Raw genomic sequence first — 26,631 nt, 5'->3', positions numbered from 1 at the left:
ATGAAAAGCTTCAATGTATAATACATATCGATGGCTTGGTGCACAGATATTGTATGTCCATTTTTGAATTTTTATCGAATTTTAAGTTTCTAGATTCTGGAATAATTCAGGTTTTTCCTTTAAAGAAAACTTAAAATTCGATACAAATTCAAAAACGGACATACTACAATATCTGTGCACCAAGCCATCGAAATGTACTACGTCTATTTTTTTTCCTGGAAGAGAATCATGCTTTGTAAGTTTTTGAATTTTGGTTTTGTAAAAGTCAATATAATAATGTATAGTAAAAATAACATTTGAATAGAATTTTCTGAAAATTTTCTTCTGTTTGACGTTACCATGTAAAGTAGAGCAACCGTTACCAACTGAAATAGATTACTCGGTTAAAAATGAATATAGTGTGAAACCAAACCGACAGATGTCACTGTGTAGAATCGATAACGGAAGTCTGCTTTATCGTTGTGGGCGTCGGGCACGGGCTAAGTGCCAAACACCGGTATCGTGCGTCGACTGACTGCTTCCTCGTCTCTCTCTCTGGAAGTCGACTCCTGTCTGCAGCTTTCTGACCGATTCCTCCAGCCCGAGCCCTCGCCAGGTGAGTCGGCTTTTCCCCCGCCCCTTGCATCGCCTCACCCCCCGGCCCTGCCAAATAACCTATCTCATTGTCTCCCCTGTCAAAATCTAGCCGGGGGGTAACAACCCGAGAGTGCAAACACTGCGTTTGCAAATTCATTTTATGGCCTTTCATAGGCTTTTCGTTGGGTTTTTGTGGTCTTTGAGCACATCTGACGCCCCTTGAGACTTCTAGATCTCCAGCTGACTCAGCCGGCTCACACGCCCACGCCCGTTATTTTCGTTGACCGCTCGTAATTTTTCCAAGTAATGTAATAAATGTGCTAAATGACACGAAAGTAATTAAAAGTGCATGCAATCGAATAATTTTCTAATTATCAATACTCATTTGTTTTATTTTTTGACAGTTCCATACATTTTATTTGGCATTTGTTCTGTGCAACGTTTGCACATTTTTTTTATTATTTTTAAAACACGTTTATAAAAATAATATGGCGACGTTTATTATTTATTTTCTATTTGAATGCGTTTTAATGAAGTGGATAAAATAAATATTAATTAAATCTAGACAAAAGTATATATGAAAATAGGAGGAAAAATCGTAGTTTTTTTTTTATATACATACATCGATCGATCATTGATAGTTTATAGTAAAGTAATCGTAATATTATCTTATCGACTAGTTCCAATCTTTTTTGATCAAAATTTCATTTAATTGATTTAATCGATTTAATATCTTCGGTTTTATTGTATTGTACTACATATACATATATGTACTAGTTTTAATAGTTCATATAGTTCAGTTCTATCTTCAAATCGTTATTGTTTTATAAAATGTTACAAAAAAAAGGCGGTCAAACCCCCCCCCCCCCCAGTTAAGCGAAAAGCTTAATGCATTTTCGGAAATGCGTACGTGCGTGCATAAACTTGACTATCGACTTACCTGCTATCGTCTGCAATAAAAGTAAAGCATTATTTACGTGCTATAAATAAGTTCGTAGGGAATTCTTGTTATAATAAATAAATTCGAAGTATAAATAGATGAATTGTTGAGATTGTGAGAAAATTCAGCCGCGAGATTTGGACTGATTTGTAATCAGAATTGATCACTGATCACTTTTTATGATAGTATTCGTATCTGTGTATTGGAATTGATTTTTATATGATTTTCTCCAGTGTCTATATTTTTTTGGAAATTTTATAAATTATATACATATTTCTTGATGAAACTTAAAAATAAGCACTGAATAAAGGCTAACGGCCAATGATTTGACATCTGTATGTATGAGAGGGAAATACATCCACGGGGGTAAAATACGAAACGGGTTTTCATTTGTGACGTTATAAACTACGACATCATTCTCTCATAGGGGAATTGGTATTCCTCCAATATTAAAATCCATATATGTGCTTCGCACATTTTGTGTGGACGAAAATAGCAAGGGGAATTCAAATGTCAAAATACTGACCTTAGGCTCTACGTTTGCTCTCTAGTTTATTCAACTCAATTTTGAATGATAATCTTTCTTTATTCAGACACTTTTGTGCAATATTGAGTTCAAGTTGAACTCTCGACCCCTTTCGCAATGTCTGTGTATTTTTTTGCCACTAGGAGAGGGTCGTTGCCTCCTTCTCGGCCCTCTTCCCCCATTGAATTACCGGGTGGAGTGCAGACCACGAAGATATATACATATGTATGGAAGAGGGGACCAACCCTCTTGTGGATATATTTTTTTTGGTCACTCAATAGCTCCACTCCCTCGTCGTACCTTGCAGTTGACACACTCGGTCAGAAGTGTCCTCTTTAAAACACAAAAAAAAACAAATAGGAAAATATTACCAAAGTGGATTAGCCTGCAGCGTGTAAACGCAGATTTACGTAGCTTATTAATATTGCAATGATTCATTTTATCGCTCTGATTGTTGTCTTTGTAAACATCATCGAAATTGACATTATTTTCATTTATTACGTCACTTGTGAGTAGACAACGGAGAGTGATCAGGGCAATATGGGATATTGGTGGCTATTGATAACTTTTTTTTGCTCTATTGTATTCTGAACTGTTGGAACGTGTATTATTACTTGCCATTGCCCTAATGACCATCCATCCTGTACTAATGAGACGTACATTTTTTGTATAAATCCGACGCAATACTACCGACTGACTGTAAATCACAAAGCCTACTTATTATTATTTTCACAAACCGCCCTTTCTCGATGTAAGTTATTGTATTGTGAGATATAAGCAGCACACGTGATGCGACGAGTACTACCTGGTGGGTTTCGTCTATCTATAATACTGTTGCCTAAAGGTGAGTTCAGGATCAAAATGAAAGGCCAAAGTCAGTTCTCAACGATTCAGGAGATCCACACGGAACCGTCGCTCACTCCAGAATATCTGAACTACCGTTTGTACCTCCTTTTATTTTAAAGGACAAGTTGCACAGCACAGCCTCTGCGATCCGTTAGCTTGTCCATTGTCCGGACTCGTACGGATCCAGTCGGTCTACCCTGGTTTACCTATTGTTGACGCACGAACTCAACCAAGTCTGTGAGAACTCCTGTGTGTCCATTGTCTGAACACTTACGGGTCCCGTCAGCCTAATCCGGGTTTATATTGTCTACGCACGAATTCCATTAGGTCTGGACATCCTCTTTAATGTTCCCATAAATACGCGGGTCCTTGACGCGTGAGTTTAGACAAAAGCATGGAGTAAGTTGAAGGTGAGTCTGTTTGAATTTATAGCGATTTTAAGGTCATGTCTTGTTTTTCGTTTCGAATTCTGTAGTTCTATGTCCAAAAGAACAATCGCACGATTCGACACATATTCGTATCCGACATAAACAGCTCGTTTCCGGTTCGAATCCGCCGTTGTTGTCGAGTCCGACTGTGACGATACCAATCAATTATGCACCTTTTTCAGCAGCAGCAGCGATGATCGTGTGTGCATTTATTTATTTATTCATGTGGCGTATGTTACGCTCGTCGGAACAAGATGACGCACCCAGAATTATCCGTCTATTGCGCTTAGAAAAGCGGAGAATTCCTATTTGCCAAGTTGCCAGGACTTGTCGTTGGTGTCTACTCTTTTATACGGGACAACTCGTTTGCAAACGGTGCATCTTCTCATTGTATGCTGGTGCAGCGGTTCCCATCTTGGGACACGCGTGCCATGAGGTGGCACGTTGTATTTTTTTTATTTACTTTTTAAATGGGTTTTAGGATCATTTCGTCATTATCATATTGTCTGTTCGAACATATGGCTCATTTTTACAAAAAAAAAATACTTCGGCCCATTTCCATGTATGCTGTAATACTTTTTGGAAAATTTTTCGCATCCTCTTAATGGTTATACGATACAATATCATATTTATTATATGTAAAGTTTGTCGATAGCTGTTTTGGAGTAGGTACAAGGTTCTCGACTGATATACGATTTGTTCTTATCAAAAGCTAAAATTGTAAATTATCAATCGGATTTCAGTTGTATTCTTTTACTTGGTCTTAGATTATACGGAATTGAAAATATAATTATTCTTTTTCCTTATATTGAATTGTGTACGCTTATTGGTTGAATGACTATGATTATTGTCGATGCATGGATTCTTCTGGGCAATGAATTGTTTTTTTTTTTATCGTAGGATTCCTCATTCCTTGAATGTTTCACTTTGTAGTGGAGTTTTGGCTTTCATTTCTGAACATTTGGACTGTCGATTTTCTCCACTATATTTCACTTCACAGTTGTTTGCAGTAGAGAAAATAATGCTCGATTCCCATTAGTTCGCTAAGATGTTATGAACAATTCGAATCGAGATTGGTGTAGATACACTGCGTGGTACGCGGCACATGTTTTTCGCATGCAAAAAAAAAACGCTAGCATGCCTAATCTATGCCATGCGATCCTTGGCAAAACTCGGTGATATTTATTTCTTGTATCGACATAGGCTTGGCAGTGATTCCCATATTTGATGAAATGTAGGAGAAATTTGTCGAAATAATAAAATCAATGACATGAAGATACGCCCATCACAGCTGAAAACCACAAGCACGTCCCATACCGCACTTTTCAGTGTTTTTACCAGAGATCGACGTCGAAGTTGCTTTTATGCACAAAAAATGGTTCACTATTGTAAATTACTTTTATCCTACAAAGCAAAAGGTCAAAAAAAAAGTTGAACAATATAGTGAACCATTTTGTGTGCATTAAAGCTACTTAGACACCGATTTCTGGTTCTTACCACTACAGTTTTGTTTATTACAAAGACTACTGAAATAATATATGCCTCCATGTGTATATACATATGTATATGTGTATGGGTGTCACGACAACTGGCTCACGTACCTTTCACTCAACGGCGTTACGCGCACGAAATTTCATTCACGCGAAAACTGGCTCACGGGCATTACCGAAAGTATCGATACTGGTGGTATCAGTATTTGACCTAAAACAAGCCTTTGGAACTACCGGTATTACAAACTAAATAAATGCTTTTTAAAATCCGCAGATTTGTCAAAATAACCGTTGTGAGCCAGTTGTCGCGTGAGTGAAATTTCGTGCGCGTAACGCCGTTGAGTAAAAGGTCCGTGAGCCAATTATCGCGGAACCGTATGTATGTACACATTATTGGATTGTGTTATTCCAAAACTATTGGAAGTTGGTTGAGATAAGATTGTCCTGAAATGGAAGTGTGGAATGATCGTATACATTAAGTGTCGTAGCTTGTAGAAAGGACGTTTTGATATATTTTAGTTAAAATCATTTTGATTTACTAAGTAGGACAATATCAGTTAGAAGGTACCTCAATTTTTCAAGGAAAAAACAAATTTTAGATTCTTCTTTGGGGATACCTTTAAAACCAGAAGTTAGTACTGCTAATGTTAGAAAATGTTTCTTATCTGTGCACGTAGACTGGTTGACCGCTGCGTATATACGTACACCAGCGTACAAACTGCAAGCTTATACTTTTCAAACCAACTTTAACATACGTACAAATGTATGGTTTGCATTAGGATAATTTAAACTTTCGTCTGTGTGTTGTTCTGATAAAACTTTGCGTCGGCGTAGTCTGCTGTGGTTCGCTACTAACCGATAGCTATGTTTTATCTTTGCGTGTGCTTAGTGCTTATGTATCATCAGAACAATCCTCCCGAGCCGCACCCCCAAAGTTCACAATTGATTTCTGCCATCAGCACTGACGCAATGCCGTTCGTTTTTTTTTAATGTACACAATAAGTATATTTGATACTCTTTTGATGACGTCGTACACTCTACAGACGACGCATTTATGGAAAATCGATGGCGGAAATTTAGCACACGTATCAAGTTATATCAATTATGCATCAACTCGATTCGAGTACCGGGCTTCACCCACGATACAAGTCTGGGATCGTGGATTTTCGTGTAATCGAATAAACGTCCATTTTTAATAAGTGATTCGTATATTTTCTAGTTGGGGCTGACGATAGGGCATACGATTTGTCAATTGTTGTTTTCGACGCAGTCGTGGATTTGGCGCGTAATATGTGATGTCTTTTGATAAGGAGGTGTCCGAAATGATGGAAGTGACTTTGTGGGTGGGATGAATATTTGTCGGTGCCAATTTTTCTATGGAACCGTGTCGACAATTGCGTTAGATAAAATTGGCATATTCTTGTAAGTGACAGCTGGTTCTGGATTTAACCTGGTTAAATTCCGAGTAGCTTGGACCAAGTGGCCTGGACAAGTAACTTGGACGTTATTTGCAGCGTGATGCAACCGTTTTTAACGTTTTGACGTTCAAGTTACTCGTCTCAGCTACTAGTATCGTGTCAACTCCGTATTAATCAGTTGATCTATACGCATTTCGGTTAAATCAATGCAATGACAGTGCTGTTACGCTGTATGTTATAAAATGGAGTTGTTTAAGACGATATAATCCATCCGCTGCAGGAAGACACTTAAAACGTACATGCTATCTCTTGCACCTCCTCTCAACCAATAGCATTTCGTATAGACAATATAAAAGTGTATGCACGAAATTCTGTAGTCGAGCTGGGGTGAAAAGGACTTGATATGCGTTTTACCTTAGTGCCTTTCTACAGCGGATGGATTATAATTAGTCACCGAACCCAGAAGGTGCCGCGTATTGTTCAAAGGTTGTAAATGCATTGTTAAAGGTTTGCCGAACTTTTTTTACAAAGTATTTACAACAATGGAACAATGGATAGGACTGTGACTATCCTACCTCTAATTATAATATTATAACCGGCGGCGTGGACTAGAGGTTAGCATATTATGCTTTCGAGCAGAGTGGTCACGAGTCCAGCTGCTGGCCAGACCTTGGTTTGTGACTCCAGGTCTATCGTTTCTTATCAGAGTTTGTCAATTTTTCTGATTTTCATTGAAACGGTTCCTGTAAAATTGGCATCTCCTTTCCTATCTGTCTTGCTAATCTCAAGCTATTCAGCGTCTTGAGGTTCGCCAATTTGGTAATAAAATACTGCAAAAATTTCTCCATAGATGTCACTGTGGATGTTGGTATAAATTCGCATTGTATAAAATGCTTATGTACATATATTGATTGTATTGTATCTGTATAAGTGCACTCATCGCTTTGGAACGATCTGTAGGTGCAAGTGTTCATGTTCAAACAAACATACATACAAAGTCTCTTTCGAAATTATATGTTAGATATATACAGTCCCTGACCAGAATATTACGCCACCCCTCTCGAGATGCGTTTGGGTAAATTTGTCACGGTCGTAAATAACTCATTATGGGAGCTTTTGGCCTCATTTTTTTTGTGATCTTATCCTTAAATGCAACTCTATTCACTAGCAAAAAATATCGGTGGATTATCCCTCAAAAGGTCTTCAAAAACAAAAGAAAGATGTTTGAAATCGGTTTGCGTCTGAATTTTGTTCAATATTGACGTGCGTTTCCGTTAAAATCATTCATTATTTTGTGAAAAGCACTGTGTTTTTTTCTCTTTTACTGCAACTTTATCATATTTCTAAGGTAAGTTGGTATTTAATATCTCGAAATTTTACTTTGTTTTATGATTTAAATTGCTTGTAAAACTTTTATTGGATTTTTTTAGATGGGTAGAAAATCAGATCTTTCTAAAGAAAAAATTGCAAGCATTACATCATTATTAAATACAGGAAAGTTTTCTCAAAACAAAATCGCGACAATGGAGGGTGTTAGTAGGGCGTCTATTAGAAAAATAAAACAAAATCTGGAGACTGATTGCGACCCCACACTCAAGCGGCGAGCTAATAGTGGTACTAAAAAAAAATTTGGCCCTCGTGTGGATCGAAAAATCGCCAGGCTTGTTCCCAAGAATCGATTTATTACAAAAAAAAATATTCAACAACAATTAAAGGACGAAAACGTGAAATATCTACGTCAACAGTACGACTTCGTTTGGTTAATGTGATTAATATGTGACCAAACGAAGTCGTACTGTTGACGTAGATATTTCACGTTTTCGTTCTTTAATTGTTATTAAATATTTTTTTTTGTAATAAATCGATTCTTGGGAACAAGCCTGGCGATTTTTCGATCCACACGAGGGCCAAATTTTTTTTTAGTACCACTATTAGCTCGCCGCTTGAGTGTGGGGTCGCAATCAGTCTCCAGATTTTGTTTTATTTTTCTAATAGACGCCCTACTAACACCCTCCATTGTCGCGATTTTGTTTTGAGAAAACTTTCCTGTATTTAATAATGATGTAATGCTTGCAATTTTTTCTTTAGAAAGATCTGATTTTCTACCCATCTAAAAAAATCCAATAAAAGTTTTACAAGCAATTTAAATCATAAAACAAAGTAAAATTTCGAGATATTAAATACCAAATTTAAATCATAAAACAAAGTAAAATTTCGAGATATTAAATACCAACTTATCTTAGAAATATGATAAAGTTGCAGTAAAAGAGAAAAAAACACAGTGCTTTTCACAAAATAATGAATGATTTTAACGGAAACGCACGTCAATATTGAACAAAATTCAGACGCAAACCGATTTCAAACATCTTTCTTTTGTTTTTGAAGATCTTTTGGTGGGAAGGAATCCACCGATATTTTTTGCTAGTGAATAGAGTTGCATTTAAGGATAAGATCACAAAAAAAATGAGGCCAAAAGTTCCCATAATGAGTTATTAACGACCGTGACAAATTTACCCAAACGCATCTCGAGAGGGGTGGCGTAATATTCTGGTCAGGGACTGTAGCTAAATGATTTCCACTATATGAGCCGTTATATTTGAAAGTGGCATAAGTTCACTTTTCGTCATTTCGGGAAATCTCTCGCAAAACATGAAATATAATGATTTGAGTTTAACAATATTTCAAAAAAATACTGTTGGCATGTAATACGTTTATTCTGGACATACAGAATTAAAATGATTACAATTTGTGAATTAAATCAATACAGAAATAGTGTTTTTGAAACTTAAAATTGGACTCCCGGACTCAAAATATCTTTTTTTGATGCGTTTAACAAAAAAAAGTGATAGAAATCAATGAAAGTATAATAAATTTATAGAAAATGTGAATAAGTTTGCTTATCTACATATTTCGCTGAAGTTTAAATGCCAGTTTTAATAGTGTTTGTACTAGCAGGAAAATAGCCAAAATTTTTGAGTATTACTCGTGTTACATGCACGAAGCTATGTACATGCATATTAGTACCCAACGGTGCAGTAATAATATGAAACGTAGAATTGTAGCGAATATGGTCGTATTCGTAAAAACGTGTACAGTTAGTTAGTTGCAGATACACACACACACACACACACACACATCGATTGGAGTGGTCAGCAGTCTGTTCTGCGGTTTTGTCGATTGGCGACCGCCGTTACTGTTAAACTACCAGTTAGTTCCCAGTCGACCGCTTCTGAGGACGCAAATTCGAATTTCGCAATTTCGTCCTCGACGAAGGTCCCGTGAGCATTTTCCATGTCCCTACTACGCTTGCTTGTCTCGAAGTTGAATGTCCTTATCTCGTTGGTGTCGATAACGAGCGCTCTCCTTATTTGCGGTTGTGGTTTTCGACTTGATTTTCTGGCTCCTGTGGTGGTTTGTCGTTGTGCTCGAGTGTTGTGTAATTAGTGTGTTGGGTAATGTTTTTTACGGTGCAAATTTAATATTTCTAGTGGTTCGCTAAATTTAAAGTGTGTAGGCAATGTTTTCCTTTGCACCACCCACGTATTGCGTTGTGCGTTCTATTTTTTTTCTCTCATTCAAACTTTCATTGATATTTGAATGTGGAACTGTTTTTTTTCGCTGCAATTTGAATTTTGCTGTTTATTTAGATCATTATATTTTTAAAAAGTATGTTTAGTGTCGAAATTTACGTTTGAATCAAATAAAAACGTCATCTCCTAATATGATTTAGCATTTGATAAGTAACGTTTTAAGATGGTTAGTTGAACATTTGGTTTGTTTGTTTGTTTATGAAACTTCTTCGTGGAGGTCGATTTTGCCCTTTTTAGACGAATCCAATCTTGTAGAATTTTCTTGTCAGATGCATCTACTATTAACGGTTTTATTATTGTGATATTACTGTATTGCAATTTTTTTACCATGGTGCCATTACAGGTTGCCCCAAAGCGTCATCTATGGTTTTAAAATTGTACGTATATAAATTTATAGATTAGAAATTTGAAATCATATTCAAATAGTAGGTAGGCTGGTTGTCAATGTGGTGAGGAACCATTTCAATAATGAAATCGGATAGATTGACAAATTCTAATACGTTCGACTTGGAGCAATGCAAAAATACTTATTATTATTCTTTTCAATCGAGGTCAAATCAGGGCTCCAACTCGGGACCTCTCGGTTGTAAGCATTAACGCAACTATCGAGCTATATTGCTGCCTATTTGTACCTATTTATGGTAAAAAATCTGTCGGAAATTGGGTGGCTGAAATTATGGTAAGAACACACTCAAGTGTGCGGCACGGGACGCGTACGTAGACTCTTTCACTGATAGGCGTCAATGATTGAACAAATATAAAATTGCGTGACGGAAGTTAATATGTCTTCGCCTCAACACACATTTCATTACATATATGGTGACTTATTCAGCTTGTTTTTGGATTAACTAGCTGGCGTCATCTCATTTTGTTTAAAAGCATGGGGATTTTCGTTCCACTATATATGTATGTAATAGCGAATTGAAGTGCAGTATAGGTTGACCAGTTAAACTAGGCACGTATAGAGGTTTTCTGGATCGATTCGTCGGGTTGATTCACCTGTCTCCTCGATGTGGAACGGTAACGAATTTCAGTTACGCCATATGGCGCAACGCTGGACCACAGTCTCTCTCTCTCTCTCTCTCTCTGAATCTAGCGAGCGTTAAATATATTCTGAATCGAGATTCCAACATTTTGGCGTCAATCTTAAATATAGAAGGAGAGTTTGTGTCGAAAGACACAAGACGATCCTAGCGTATGATACGCCCGAAACATCTGCACGAAAACTGTTACCATTCGAAGGTCTCGGCTATGTAGGTTTTTGTTGCCATATACGGTGTACTGTCCATTCGGTTGTGAAAGGTCGAAAAAAACGTCATACAATGATTATATCTATCTGGTCACGATATGACATCATGACGAAGCATGGTGGATTAGTCATAGTCTTTGTAACACTTTCTTAACTTGCATATACATATATTTTTATTAATATGATTTTAATCATTAATGCATATTAAATAAAAAATTGTTATATTCTTGTGAATTTTTTTGTTTGTAAATTATTCCTGAAATTTATATTCAGATAAGATGTATTTCATATTTTATTTTAGTTTAATTTGTATTTTAATTTTTATTATTAATCTATTTTTTGTTTTAATTATGAACCAATTTGTATGAAAATTTCAGATATTTTCAGGAAAAGTTTAACTAGCTAGGACGCAAACCATAGCAGTTTTCCTTATATTGAATTATTGTTTTATGTCGCTATTGATAGATGGCTCTGTACGAATTTTCCTATGAAATTTGTGTCATATAAAATATTCAACGGAACAGTTTCGTATAATGCATAGAGCACCGTAAGCGATTATTAATTAAAAATTCAAGAAGTCAAACAATGTTTATTAAATCAAACAGATTTATCGCAATACCGTTGTGTAGCGGTTTTGCGAAAATTATAATAATGGATTTGAACTGAATTTTCGAATTACATATGCAAAAAATCGACTCGAATTCGCATGATTGAAATCGTGCCGCATTCGAAAATTTACATACATATATGGTTTTAATTGAGTGGTTTTTATTTTCGGGCAAAAATCGGTCAAATTTGTTATACGTATTTATGTTTAAATTGTGCCTTGAATTTATGTGTGTGTTATTAACGCGTCGTAAAGTGTAGTAATAATAATTTTGGATTTGTTCACGTTTCTAAATTTGGTTGATCACGTTAGCTGTTTATTTTGTCACACATCTATATATGTATGTATGTACATATATAACCTCATTATTTATCCATCGAGTTGGTTAATTTATTTTGGTTTATTTATGGAATTCAAATCCACATTTTTCAGTACATACAAATATCAGCATGATTAGCACTTTTGATAATTTCTTAGAAAAAACATTTTTTTTACAAGCTTTTTTGCTCTCTAGCTCTGAACACCTATAGAATGGTCTATTATTGTTCAAAATTGCTCTTACGAGTAGCCGAAGTCTAGACATACTCTAACCAAACTGTAGACAAGATTTAGAAGAACTAAGAGTTTGTGATTGTAGGGTGACTAGTGTGTTTGTCCGCCATACAATTGCACATTTTTTAAAATAGAACCACCAAACTTGGTATATTATCTTATAGTACTTTAATTTAGACCGTATACGTGTTTTGGAAGTGTTTGGAGCCTGGGATCGAGAGGATACTATACAAAAACGTCTGGGTGAAGCCGTACAAACGTGTTTGCCTGCTATGCAATTTTACAGCTTTTTTTATTATTGTTTTATCACAAATATCCAAGCCTGACCAATAGCATTCAAGATTATACTTTAATATTTTTTTTCAATCGAGGTTAGCTCAAGGGATCGAACATGGCGTCTTCCGGTGCTTAGTATCGACGTAACCACCGAGCCACGCTGCTGGCTTTATACCCATAACATCGTCAAATTTATCTAATGGCGGCATAATTTAAATTATATGTAGATGGGTTTTGGAAGGGGTTAAAGCTGGAGTCGAAGGACTCTTATAAAAAAAATGAATGATTTCACTCGCTTGAGCAACGCCGGGTAACCCGATTGGTTTTATATATATTTCAATTATTTCACCCGTTTAAATATCAACGATCACAACATTAGTAAAAGAGTAAAATTCATAAAGGTCGTACAGTTTGCAGGTATCGCTGAAGAAGCTGCTAATCGGAGACATTTTCAATTTTCGTGAGCGCTCCATGTATTTTTATTGCTCAAATTTTATTATAATTCTCAGCGAAGCAATCCGAGCGTATCTTCAAAAATTTACACGCTCAATTTCCACGCTAGACTTTGGCGAGATGATGTTTCGTATGCGAAATTCCACGCGAAAAACCGCAACCCGGTTAATTGTGGAGACCGCCTCGAATTTCAAATCAGCTCATCTCAGTTCAGAATGCCGGAAACGGAAATCTCCTCGTTTCATAATAATATATTAAACGCCAGCACGTGCATACGTATACGTACATATGTATGTATGTATTTATACACAATGTATTCGACCCGTATCTCCGGCAGGCATCCTTCAGGATTATCTACGGGTTTCATGAATGTTTGATAAGCGTCGGGGGATATTTCACTAACCGGGAGGAAAATTATGCACGGTCCAGGTCAAAGTCGTTGAGTAAACTTGAGGTCCTTATGTGACAAACATCGGTTCCCAGTTGATTACCTGACTGTGTAATTATGAAAATGTGCACGTGGTTTATGCGCTTGGATAGTCTTTCTGCGGGCTGTGATTCGGTTGAAGGCATCTTGGTAATATGGCTTTTGCCCCCGTTGTTTATTTAGCGTGTGTGGTTTGTACTTTCCGACAGTTTTGTTTGTGTACACCTGTGTACGCCACGCGGACTCTTTTCGGCCGTAGTTTATATAATATTTTAGGCGTGACCCTTTTTTGTCGACTAATCAAAAACCAGTTAAGAAAATCACATTGTTCTCGTATCTTTTGAAAAAGAAATAACTGCAATGAATACTTTATATTATTAGTTATTACGTGCTTATATATACCCCGTTCATTGATACTATTTTTGTATGAAATTACTGTTAACTAAATACTTTTTTCTCTAAGCAAGACATTATTTAACTGCCAGCAGGGATGTTCATTTTATTTAATAATAATACTTTTTAATGGAACCGAATCTAATATATAATTCCAAAAGAGATTTTGTAAGTACATATGTATGTTAACAAATTGGTTTCTACGACAATTCGATATATATTTTTTTCGATTCAAATAAATTCGCCCCCGGCCCCGGATTCTGGTTTAATATATAATACGTCTAATATGTAATTTCGAAAGAGACTTTGTATCTTTGATTGGGAACTTCGTAAACAAAACAGTCATTTTTATTCTCGATTATAAAATCAGTATCGTTATTTTCAGGATTATGGTACGCTATTTTAGCATGAAGTGTATTTTGATTAAATAACCAATTTGTAATGCACACATACGTACATATGTATATACATACATACAATATCCCATGTGATTATCATCCTGACCGAGTGGACAGTGAAGCAATACGACGCGACGTGACAGGAAACGACATTGTCATTGAGCTGGGTTAGACTGCGTGCATACTGGTGCGAAGCAACGCGACAAGGGTACTTAAAATGATGACTAATTGTCATTGAAATATCATCGTTAACTATCATTTACAGTTTACGGCTACCTGTTTTTTCATTATTTGTTTATAGATTTTCTTTCATAGAATTAGGTAAGTCGTATCGTTGCAAACTATTATACTGTTTTTTTGAACGTCGCCTCTCTTCGTATAAGTCGCGCCAGTATATACGCAAAGTTCGCTTTTCCAACCAACTTAATCAACCTTAACTTATTTGCTCTCTCATTAATCAACCACGCAAATAGATTTTCCGCTAAAACATTTTGTTTGGATGATTTTCAGACCAATGTATGTTAATATTTATATTAACTATACATATTGTATATATGTATGTATGTTTTGTATAATTTTTCCTATAAAATGTTTGTATGTTGAACTTTGTATGTTGAAAAGCTCTTACTTTTATTTACAGAAATCATTATAGACATATCTGATTTTGTGTCTCGTACGCGAGCTAGCTTTTATATTCGATCCAAGAATTCGGTAGAATATTAAAAAAGTTGCAAACAAGTTAAATTAAACTCGGATACCTTACGTATACTGGATCCCAGCTTTAATTATCGATTTTATGTATTACATACGTAATATTTTATACATGAATTTTTTATGTAGGTGTTTTCTTCTGCTAGGTTATATTATGCTTGCATATATATTTTTAATTTGATTTAATTAATCTTGGCGCGTTTTCCTCGTATAATTTTATAATGCTGTCCAATTTTCAGCGTCCTTTATCTGCTTTGGCGCATAAAGTATACAAAATTTGTTTGAACACAAAATTTCCGAAATTTAGCCCGTTGGCTGCGTTGGCCCAATTAAAAGTTGGCCAAATGTATAAAACATGATACCTTAGTGAAAAACTTGTATAATTAACTACAATTTTTTATTTAATTATGAATTTCAAACGAAACTTTTAAATTGTATTGTTTTTTAATTCATATATCATCCTAATTGTTTTTAATAAAAAAAAAATATTTTTACTTTATACATACATATGTATGTACATATGTATATGTACATATACCAGGAGAGCCTAACAGGTAAACTCCAATTCGCCTTGAATACTATAATATAATATATAATTAATGTGTTTAACTTGATTAGGCGTATTAAAAAAAAAATTAAAATAATTCCACTGGCTGAATTTAAGTATTGTAAAATAGTATACCAAATATGATGGTTCTAAATTCTGTCATTTATTTAATTTTAAATAAATGACAGGGAGACAAAAAATCATGTTTTTATATGTACATAGACATATGTACATATGTATATGTATACTTATTCAATACGGGAACACTGGTATTGATATTGTAAACATTATTAACACGTTCATAACCAAGAAAGGTTGATTTATTCGCTTGATTACACGGCTTGGTTTGATTAAATAGGTCAACCGATTTTCATTTGATTTCATTTTAAATTGAATTGTGGTAAAATTCGATTTGCTTAAAATATTTCGTACCGTCAATTTTGAGCTGACCTAGCTCACTGGGTGATAGGTCTGATCTCAGATGAAAACGTATGGTGAATTAGAATCAAACCACCAGCTGATTGTTGCGTGAACGCAATTAAACATACATACCTACATATATCTCCCGTCCGTCTATCCTGGCTGAGTTGGGCCTTCATGCTCCAGAGAGTGTGATATGGACCCGCCCTCGTCCCCTTTTTCACACTCGTTTGGCTAGAACTGTGGCTTTTAGTTATTCTCCCATTCCTCGTGGCCTCCGTTTCTTAAATTCACTGGATGGTGCCATTGACATTTGTCACGTCTCTCTTCATTCTCTGCACCACTTCCTAAGTTATGGAAGTCGCGACCATTTAGAAAGGTTGAGTTAGTGCATTTAATTATGATTTTATTAAGAATTCTTTTTTTCTATGTCATGTTTTATTTAGTTATCTTTTCTTTATTTAATTTGTATATTTGTATATATAATTTGTTTATTCAACTTGTATTTTTTTCCTTTTGTACTTCTTAATCTTTTTAGCACACTCGTCGCTTTGGAGAAATCTGTTAGACGAGTGTGCTTGATTAATTGATCTTGTAAAAATAAAATAAAAAATAAAATACATACGGTGAGAGTTGAATCTTTTTTTGAATTATAATCGCCTTAAATGGAACTATAATCGTAGCAATTTTCTAAGAATAAGCTGAAGCTCGCGAATTGTTGTAAAGTTTGCTTGAATTGGCTCTCTAAGTTTGCTTGAATAGGCACAATTATTTTACACATGTATGAAAATATATATGTATGTATGTTACTATACCGACCGTGGTGTGGTATATTTCGAAGTATATTTTTATCCGCGACTGAACTTCTTTGAATTGTAACTATTTTCGACGTAGTTTTGGTACTCTATATTACAACTGTTTCTTTATTGTTGTCGATATTGATTTGAGTTGTCGCCTGGGTTTTGTTCGATATTGGCTGGGTCGCTTTGGATTACGACACTAGTTAAATATTTACTTTCAAGCAAATTGTTCGTCATATCGATTTTAAAAATTCAAAAAAATTGTCATCCTTTTTATCACGGACAGACCTGTTCATGTCATGACAGCTTTTATTCACAAATATTGTGGTTGATATATGTATTATAATAGACGTTGTTATATAATGCGTTTTCGAAAATTTTGGTCAGAATTTATATTGCAACTAGCTGAACCCGGCATGCGTTGCAATGCCACAATAACGCATGCAATTCCCGTTCCCGTTCCCATTTGTCGGAATAACGCAGGCAGCGAACACCTTGGTCGCGACGCGAAAACGCGAATGACACTCATTCCCGTTTTTTCCCGTTTTTTTTCACAGTAATCTTCCCGGACATGCATACAACAAATCCTGAAAGTTCCATCGTAATCGGTTTAGTGGCTTAAGAGCATATTCGAGACACACAGACATTCATTTTTATATAATATATGTATGTACATACATATGTAGATGGTCAGAATTTTTGCTAAACGGTCAGAATTTTTGCTAAACGGTCAGAATTTTTGCTAAACGGTCAGAATTTATATTAAGTAGTCAGAATACATCGGTCAGAATAAATATTAGATGGTCAGAATTTGGTTGACACATGGTCAGAATACTTTTTTTCGTTTGGCAATAGCGCTATTGTTGTAACGCCAAATATATGCCGTTTATAATAAACCAACTTAAAACAATAACAATTCATACAAGATTTCATTAAACTGTCAAGAGTGTACAGATCTCGCCAAAATTCGAGTGTTTAGCCATCCATAACCTACAATGTCAAAATCGTTCTCAAAAATTAATTATATATTAAATATTTTTATAAAATACATATTAATGCATTTCTTTTAATATGACGCAATGATTAAAAAAAATGTATTTAACGCATATTTTTCAATTTTATTTTTGTGACTGGCAACATTTTTGACATTCCAATACCTGTCAAAAGATACCAATTATTCATATATTATTTTGAATTGTATTCGTATATTTTGTCGTTATGAATACTTATTTTATATACTATCACCATTCATTATAAAAAATAATTATCATTAATTCTTTTTTTTTTATTCTGACCGTCCTACATTTTTATTTTGACTATAAATAATATAATTCTGACCACGAATAATATAATTCTGACCACGAATAATATAATTCTGACCAAAATGGTAATAGTATTCTGACCATTTAATTTGTTGCCTTTCGAAAATAATTTATTGCGTTTTTGTTTTATGTTAGGATTCAATTTCAGAATGATATATGTGTGTGTGTGTGTGTGTGAACGTGAAGTGCTTCTATTTTGAACGAAAATACTCGTAAAATGGAACTTTTGTTTTAATATTGGAAAACTTTTATGTTTCTGGGTCTCGATTTTCCACAATAATTTCGTTTAGGAAAATTTCCCCCCTTCCTCTTCGTACTTCGGTGTGTTCTTTCAGCCGAAGAATGCTTTTGGTTGGATGAGAGTTTGAATTTATCTTGAAAAACCCACTCACATTCTTTACCTTTTCAAGTGTAACGAAGGCTAAATGCAAAAAATATCATTGCTTTTTTTCATATCTCGATTGCTTTATTATATTACTGTATACACATGTGTATGTATAAAATAATTGGATAAAATTTTCTCGATAATGCGAACTAAAATTAACCTTAACTTTTCCGTCGTCCTATCCAACTGTCGGTAATTCATTTAAGTCGCTAGAAAACTTAGTCGAAGAAGTACATATCTACTTATATAATAATATCGTAGTTCTTTTAGCGATGAAGTTAAATCGATATCATATCTCATGAAATGACAGCCGAAGTTCAAAATTATTCACGAAACTATACACCGCGACGACGTACATAAGTTATGTTAATTATTTAATAAAAACTCACTTTAACTGTATTCTGGGAAGTGATAACTTCGATCTGAATAAATTATACCGAGTGTTGTTACTGTAACTAGACAGGCTACCGTTCTCGTTACGCTTTGTATGTATGTATATATTTTATTGAATTTCGAAAAGGTATTACGCATTTCACACTCGAATTGGAAATTGGCGTAAATTTTACATGATTGAATTTCGCGTATGTATCCTGTTCGCGAAAATTGGGTTTATTTATATGTACGTGTTGTAGAAAGGGTTGGAAAGTGGCCTTCACGTTCTGCTATTGCGGTAACTGTTTAACATGCTTCGTACCGGCAGTTATAATGATTACATATGTATATTAAAAGGAAAAATAAAATCGTATCGGATTGATTTGCATATTTTGGTGTGCGAGTATGATGAAGTGATCTCGTTTCGAATCGTACACTATTCGTGTTCGAATTGAATTATCATCGTGAGGCATCTCTGAGATTTGTGGCAGGCTGGATTCTGTGCTTCTCAATGTTTCGAACGCGATGTTTTTTTCTGTAGCGGTATATGTATACCGGTTTATTAATATTTAAAGTTTGATTACATATTGGGTTGGGTTTAATGAAATGGTTCCTGCTTTGAACGGTTCTATGATTTTTCCTTACGAGGATTGCCCACACGAGTATTGCTCAGACAAAGATCAAACCAATAGTATAAAAAAGAAAAATAATCCATAGGAACATTGGTGTCGAAAATAATCCGTTTATCTATATTTTTATTTTATTTTTGACAATAGCCAGTGTCTAAATAGTGACATTGGCATTACAGAGAACTCCAACGAGTCTCTGTGGCCAGTCATTCAATCATAAAAATATGTATAATAATAATATAATATCATAATAATATAACATAACATAATAATAATAATAATAATAATAACATATCATCATAATAATAACATAACTTCATTATAATCATAATATAATGATAATAATAATAATCATTTACATTTATAATTGGTAAAATCAACCACTGGCGTTGCTCAACAACCACTCAACCAGATTAGTACAGTTTACATTGAAGAGGTCAATTTCACCGACAACTCGGTTGAGCAGATATGTCGACCTCGGTATAGAAGACGTTGCCAACATATTTGTGCGAGCCACGGGAGGAACAAACAAATCACGAGGTCCCTGAACTTACTAGGTGCATACAACCTAAATTCATTAAGAACCTGAGGATTGTGTACTATCCCATTTAATAGCTCAATAAAGTGCTTTCCCAGAAACATAACACTATTCATATGTACATATGTATGTAAGTGTAGTAAGAAAGATTAAACGGTAGATTAAAAATGATAATATTGTATGGAATAGTAATTTTCATTGCCTCTTCTTTAAAATAGTAGTTCAAAAATATTTACTCTCAACTGTGTAGCAAGGTGTCTTGGGAAATCTAGTGTATTTCTATTTTTATTCAGAAGGGGATAGAAAGGAATTTAATTATTGGACTATATTTATGATTTAAAAACACGCTGTTTACGAATGAAATTTTTTAATTTAATTTTAAAAACGAAATAAAATACACTAAAAAACGCGCTGCAAGTGAAATTTTTTTGAAATAGGCAAAAAATGTGAATTTGTTATATTTTTCTTTATACAGTAAAATATGATATGCAACTTCAGTAATAAAAACTTAAATCCGGTAAAATGCGCTGCAAGTGAAAATTTTACAAAAATAAACGCGTTTTTTAAATGTATGTAAATACATACATACATATGTATATACATTATGAAAACGTAGTATCCCCGAGTTTCGAGATGGTGATTTTTTTTCTTCTCGTCCAAGATTACAGATTCCTTGATTGTTTTTATCTCAAGCTACATAAATGTATTTCTTGTGATAAGTGAAGGATTATATAGATAGAGAGGCATAGAAACATGAAATATTTTTAGTGTTGAACCTCTTTATCTGATGTCTTAATTAATTTAGCTGATATATGGTCCAAATAAGTTGAAAATTGTATTAACTATGAGAACAAAAGGACTAGAAATGTTAAATTGGTGAAAATTTTAGTGGGGAAAGAGTAAAAATTCCACCAGCAAATTTACTATCTCGGAGGCGACGAATGACGGATGGTACTGGAGGTGCTAAACTCTGATCAGAGTATGTAGGTCAAGAGGATAGTTTCGTGAAGTGGAAGAAGTTTAACAAGCATCGAAAGGTTTAATATCGGGCAAATCGTTACGGGAATCGAAGTATTTCGAATCTTTGAAAAAAATTCAACCCCGTCTCCTTTTTACATACCTCCTTTGCGTTTCATTTAAGATTACAATTCAGGAAAAAAATTGCCTCTTATCCGATCGTTTTCATACTTTGTTTTCATATTAAGATGATACATTAATGAATATCTCTAATTAAGAAGAATCTTGAAATGTTCTGGAGATCCATTCGCCGAGCTGTACAGAGTGTTGTACGTATTATTAATTAATGGATACCTTTCATCTGAATGGAGCCGACCTGAAGTTGCTCAGAGAGCTCCCCTAGCTAACGAAGCAGGCTGTGTCGGTTTTTATGATATTCACGACCCACATTTTGCAAAACGCCGAGCTTACGAACATACATACATGCATCATGTATGGACGTAAATATGTTTATATATATATATATATATATATATATATATATATATATATATATATATATATATATATATATATATATATATATATATATATATATATATATATATATGTACATATGCATATGCCATTTCGTAATATCGATTCGTTTGCGTGTGTCTGAAAACGTGTCTTTCAGAAATCTTTTCTTGCATGCCATCGTAAAGAAAATCGGGCTTTTATTGTCGTAGCAATTCTTGTTTTTAAAAAGCTTTTATCACGTTTGAATGTTGAAATTATATCATCCCTTATATGTATATATGTATGTATGGACATATGTGTGTTAATACTTCTACGGTTTCGGTTTTTATTTACGAAAAAATGTGATGCTATTACGTAACGGGGGGAGGATTTTTAAGTGACATACTAAAAACTTTCACGTCTATTTCGTTTTTTGATGAAAATTTACCTGGTATTTTTGAGTGTTAATTACTGCGCCTTGTTCAATGTCAACAGGGTGCTTCTAGCCGTGGTCTGGAAAAACTTTTATTTTATTTTGCCTCGCTTGCGAATGACAATTTGTTTGAAAACGCTGTGGAATAGTTTTTTTAGAATGAAAAGGTAACGCTTTTCACTTTTGGCCGCAACGTTAATTGCATTTAAATAAAATTCATTATGCATTTTCCGAGTTGTGTTTAAAGTTTCCCCTAGTTGTCGTTAATCAACTCGTTCTTTTTAATGCATATTCCAAGTACGCGTTTTTCAATGCACTTTCAAAGTGTTTTTGGAAAGAATAGTATAGAAATTGGAGAATTTTAATGATTTGATAGTGAAAATTTCATCAGAAGTGTTTTCATCAGTACTACATATTTGATAAAATTGAATGCTTCAATTATTATCGAAATGTTTATTTTATAATATAAATATGCAAATATATAGTAAGTCGATTTAGGGAAATGTATCCAATTTGGATCGACTGTTGTTGCTGTTCTTTTTTCTTTTAAGGGGATACTTATCGAATGTATATTTATTTATACAGGCTGAGGAGGTTCTAAGATCGGTGAAAGTACGTAAGTTTGAGTTTAGTTTGTTTATTGCGAGTCCTTTTCGTTCCCAGCATCTCCTAAACTTATTTCTCAGCACTTAAATGTACAATCTACTAAAGGCTTCCTCTCATATGTGTGGGCCGCAGCTCTTCAAAGTCGAGTCAAAGTTATACGAAAAATGTATGAAATGTACAGTGTTGGAATAAATTAATCTTTGTTAGTTTTCATTTCTGCAATAAAATCAGTAGCATAGCGGGGTGGTTGCGTTACTGCTAACCACCGATAGGCTGCTGGGTTCGATCCCGTAGGTTGACCTCGATTGAAAAGAATTTATTCCGAGTATTATATAGGTATGTAGTGCTGCTGGGCAGAATTGGATATTTTTGACTCCCAAGTCGATCGTTTCCAATATAACTAAATAAATAAAAATAATCTTAAACTAGGGTGTATATACATACATACATATGTAGTTCAACGATTAAACGTGGCGAACAAATCCACCTTTTCAATTTGAAAAAGTACGCCGCAACTGATTTTTTTTATGTAAAACTTCTTTACGGACGGTATAGTATAGCTAAATGCGTCACGAAAATATGCCACACTGAAACATTACACGAAACTAGTGCGATGCTGGGGAAGCCGCCCAATCGTCCCACCATTTCCTCCCCTCATTGAGAAGTACCTCATAAACCTGATGCGTTTCTTATTCTGTGTGTGTATTCATATAGCCAGCAGTATACCTCGGCGTTTGCATTACTGTTAACCAACGAGAGGTTCCCTGGTTCGAGCCTCGGGTTGACCTCGATTGAAAAGAATTTATTAATAGTATTTCTGCAGTGCTATTTTGGTCAGTCTGACAGGGATATTTGTGACTCCAAGTTGATCGTTTCCTATCAGAGTTTTCCAATTTATCTTATTTTATTGTTGGAACGGTTCTTCATCAAATTAGCACAAAATCCTACCTACTATTAGTCACCATTATTTGAATATGATTTCAAATTTGTAATATACTAGTGTTGTACTCGATGAAATATCATCGCATGGGTGTTGGCATATCAAGTTGCTAAGTTAAAAGAAATGTGACGGTTCTGTGTTCGATCCGCACGCGGTCGATTTTTTTTCAAATACCTTAAAAATATATTTAATTTTATATTTATATTTAATTGTTTAAAATAAAAAAATGGTAAAAACTACCTACCTACCTACATGTAAACAATATAAAACAACAATAGAAAAATTAATGAATTAATTAAATATATTTTCAATAGTTGGCGCTAAATGTTCAAAGATTTTTGCCTAGAGGAAACAGTATATATAGAAGTTTTTCTTTTGTTATTATATTCGTATACGTTTTGTTGACAGTGGTTTGGCTGTGACGTACATATGTATGTCGATTCGAAACGATTATTATAGTACAGTGAGCGTTATTTCAGACAGACAGACAGACACACACAGAATAGCGATATTATATTATTGTATAATTTTGTTTATGTACAAGTTTAATACCATAGGTTTTTGCTCAGGGGCAACTGGATAATAATAAAATATAAATTTTAAATAAAAATATATATGTTGTAGATTTTTATATTAAATAAATTTTACTTCTGTAGTATGTAGTGCAGAACAAATATTTTTTGTTGAAATTTAAAAATATTAAGGAGTATTTGACTAAATACATATGTAGAATAAGGAGTATTTAACACGTCTAGTTTAAATAGTCTGATGTCACAAATTGGCATTCGAGGAATATTTAGCATACGTAAGAAGCTTTTGCAACTGGCATACGTCATGAACATTGTTGGTTTACCATTATTACACGGTTCAGTCTAGAACGAACGTGTTATTAATTGCATCCGTGACAAAAGGGACAATAAGACAATCCCGTGATACCCGTTTCGACAGCTGCATTTGTTCGTCTCTCTGGAGAGGATCCCCTCATGCGCAAAGTCATTATCCTCCTCCATTCCCAAGACAATTGTTCCTGTTACGTCATAAAGACCCTTATTACTCCTCGGACGTTCTGAAGGTACGGTCTCGACTATTAAACGATAATAAATTTATCTCTCGCCAACTCGGATCCAATCTGTATTTCATTACTGTTCTCCTCGCATGAATGGTTGATTTATTTTTTGGGTCACTTTTGGGAAGCGTCTAGGAAAGTTTGGAACGTGTGTATGTATGTACATATGTACACATGTATGCGCTTTTGATACGATCGATTCGATGTGAACGCTTTTGAACGATCTAATATTCTAAGTTTGTTAATTGCCGGGACGAAAGTTCGCAATGAAGTTGTAACACTCTCGGCTTATAGCGAAACTGTATTAGATTGGCAATTTGAGAGCTTAACTAAATAAGGCGTTTTGAATTTAATTGGTTCGAAATTATCTTAATTATCTTCTTTTTATTTTAAGTTATTTGTGTAAAAATTCAATTGATCTCATTTTTCGTCGAGATTATTTATGTACATTCATGTGTATATGGGCGACTGTGACGGTTTTTTTTATCGGTAGGGCAAATCCAACGACGGCATTGTATATATTTTTCCAGTACATTTTGAATTAACGATTTATACAAAAGCTCAGATTTCGCATAGTCTAGCAAAAATCAGGGCGTGTACGGTCCCAGTGAAACTTCGAGTCGTTTCTTGATAATGGGTGCAAACTTGATTTGTGATATGAGGCGTGTGTTAATTACAGTATTCGACAGAAACAGTAATTGGACTGGCGTACATTTTTCGTTACTACTTTCGTAACATTCTAGTAATGAATCGCGTACATGGACAGTTCTTTTCTCTTCTTTAATTGAAAAAATGACTCCTTTCAAAGCTATACGAGACTGAATTGCACAAAATATAAGCACAATTTTTTCTGCATCGGTCTATAGTGTATAGTAGAACTAGACCCGATGAATATTTCATCAGGTGTATAAAGGTCTGTTCATACATAGTCGACACGTATCGCCAGCAGCAGGTATCCTGAAAGTACGGAGAGTATTCTTTGGTACATTCTATATGACGCCTAAGAATGCGTGAATGCGTATGCGCGAATGAAGTACATCGAAATCACACAGCGTGGGATGTGGGACGTGGTTTTTTTTTAGATAGTTTTAAACATATAGAAAAAATGCGGCGTACGTGGTACCGTAATTCAAAACGAAACATTCGAGCCGTTTCGTTGAAATTGTATAGTAGTATTTATCCTTGCTTGACAGTGATATATGTATACCAAAACCACCCTTTGGACCATTTTCGGTAAAATTTTAGCCTTGCTTGACAGTGATCGATAACGGTGTATCGACAAGTTCTCCTACATTTTTTCAAATATGGGATACACCGTTATCGATCACTGTCAAGCAAGGATAAACACTACTATACAATTTCAACGAAACGCCTCGAATTTTTCGTTTTAAAAAGATGATACCATGTACACTACATTTTTTCTATATGTTAAAAACTATATAAAAAAAAACCACGTCCCACATCCCACGCTGTGTAATTTCGCCCGTATATTGCGTGCATATATAATGTACCAAAGAATACTGTCCGTACTTGCAGGTTGCAGGCTGCTGCCGATACGTGTCGACTAGATATGAACAGACCTTTATAAGTAAAAACTACCTACCTCCCTACATATAAACAATATAAAACAGCAATGGAAAAATGAATCTATTAATTAAATTAATTTTCAGTACATAGATGGTGCTAAATGCTCGTGGCACTATTTTCCAAGAAGAAATATTGTTAGCAAACGATACATACATATATGTATATATGTATATACATATATACATACATACAAGTTTTTTCTTGATTTTAACACCCAAACCTTACAAAATCTCTTTCGAAATTATATGTATGGCATCAGTGCATTCTTTAAAAATGAATTCTATTTTTTTTATAATCTATATATTTTTCGTTTTAATTTATGCGTGCCATTTCAGTTTCGTTTCGGCCAAAAAATAAAATCGCGCGTTGTATTCCGGCCACGTTTTATTTTGTTTTTATATATTTTTCTGAGATTATTATTCGCTACGGGTGACCTGCTCTTATCAAAAACGAAGTTTTGCACATAAAAAAAAAACAACAATGCGAAATGTTTTTTGAATTTTTACTTACCTTCCTTTCAATTATTCCGCCGAAAAAAATAACCCCCACATCCAATATCGCATCCCTAAATATTCCATCTCACAATCATCCCCGGCCCGAGGCTCCAGGTCAGCTCTTTATTACAGCCTCGAGGAGCATCATTCGCGATTT

The 26,631-nt window shown here is 34.5% G+C and overlaps 1 protein-coding gene across 2 annotated transcripts in view; it reads left to right on the top strand.

The window, feature by feature from the left end:
- The first annotated feature begins 413 nt into the window (after positions 1 to 413).
- Positions 414 to 26,631, top strand: part of capt (adenylyl cyclase-associated protein 1) — a 101,778-nt gene continuing 75,560 nt past the window's right edge. The window contains exon 1 of one of the 2 annotated variants that reach the window (XM_077441928.1): positions 414 to 595. The gene's annotated coding sequence lies outside the window, so the exon portion shown is untranslated. The remainder of the gene's footprint in view (positions 596 to 26,631) is intronic. The other variant, XM_077441929.1, reaches the window with a different exon arrangement.

The sequence above is a fragment of the Arctopsyche grandis genome, chromosome 12, assembly GCF_051622035.1.
Source record: "Arctopsyche grandis isolate Sample6627 chromosome 12, ASM5162203v2, whole genome shotgun sequence".
Taxonomy (NCBI): domain Eukaryota; kingdom Metazoa; phylum Arthropoda; class Insecta; order Trichoptera; family Hydropsychidae; genus Arctopsyche; species Arctopsyche grandis.
This window is presented reverse-complemented; position numbering and strand designations above follow the sequence as displayed.